Below are 1,493 nucleotides of genomic sequence, written 5' to 3'. Positions count from 1 at the left end.
TGTACGTGCAAATAAACCATGTATCTTAAAGACTCCAGTCTCTGCTGACCTTCATTCCAAGGAAACCACCCTGGATAAGCACCTAGAACCCTGGGAATACTACACCACTCAGAGATTGGGGTAGCATGCAACAATACAAATATGCAGCAAGACGGAAGTGATGTGTGATGAGCTAGTTCATAAGAACCACTTGCTGCATGAAACAGTCTTATAAGATAAGGATTCTGTTCCTAACACCGTGCTGCTTCCTGGTAGCAGTGAAAACAGCCTAACCTCCATGACAAAGCGCCACCACCGCAGAATAGTGATGAGCAATTCTATAGAGAATACTCTTCTGAATTAGACAGCCAGTGTGGCACAGGTTTAAAATTGTGCTGCCAAGAGAGACAAGAAGACACACCTAAGAAAACTTTGCAAGCAGTACTAACAAAGAACTCTTGTGATTTCCAGCACAAAACACAAAGGAAGCTTTCAAAGAGGAAAAGCAGCGTTCCATAGAGTCAGGCTTGTTTTATGGACTTGCCATGCCTCATTCATGAGAAAAAGTTTTGCTGCTTCATATATTACACAGGACCCACCCCCACCCCCCACACACTGTGTCAACATTTTCTTGTAGTATTTCTTCTTACAACAGTCATTTGAAGCACGTCACTAATAATCTCACTCTTCAGGTGGGAATGGAGCCTGAGAGAGAAATAGCCAGAAAGCCATCAATGGTCCACAAACAATCTGGCTTAAAATACCGCATTGAAGATTTCCTGGAGCAGAGGTGGGGAACCTGTCTCTCTCCAGTCATCATTGGACTCCATCATCACTGACTAGTGGCCGCGGGTGGTGCTGTGGTCTAAACCACTGAGCCTCTTGGGCTTGCCAGTCAGAAGGTTGGCGGTTCAAACCCCCGTGATGGGGTGAGCTCCCATTGCTCTGTCCCACCTCCTGCCAACTTAGCAATTCGAAAGCACGCCAGTGCAAGTAGATAAATAGGCACCGCTGCAGCGGGAAGGTAAACAGTGTTTACGTGTGCTCTGGTTCCTGTCATGGTGTCCCAGTGTGCCAGAAGCGGTTTAGTCCTGCTGGCCACATGACCCGGAAAGCTGTCTGTGGACAAACGCTGGTTCCCTCGGCCTGAAAGCGAGATGAGTGCTGCAGCCCCATAGTCACCTTTGATTGGACTTAACTGTCCAGGGGTCCTTTACCTTTTTTACCAGCTAGGGTTGATGGGAGTTGGAGTCCAACAACATCTGAAAGGCAACTGGTTCCCCACCCCTGATCTAGAGCAGCATCAGACACTTCAGGCTTTGACCTCGCCACTTTGGTAATCAGCCACGAGGACCAGCCACTGATTTCTCCAAGGGGTTGGACTAGATGATTCTATGATTTCTTATCATGAGGGCTGCTTGGGAGATAGCATAACAGCCCAGAATCCTCCTGGTCTTGTGAATTAGGTGATTCCAGTTGCATTGTCTCCCATTAAGTTCCCAGAGTCACTGCAG

This window comes from Podarcis pityusensis (genome assembly GCF_964106645.2).
Source record: "Podarcis pityusensis genome assembly, chromosome: 3".
Lineage (NCBI taxonomy): Eukaryota > Metazoa > Chordata > Lepidosauria > Squamata > Lacertidae > Podarcis > Podarcis pityusensis.
Note: the sequence above shows the minus strand (reverse complement) of the source record.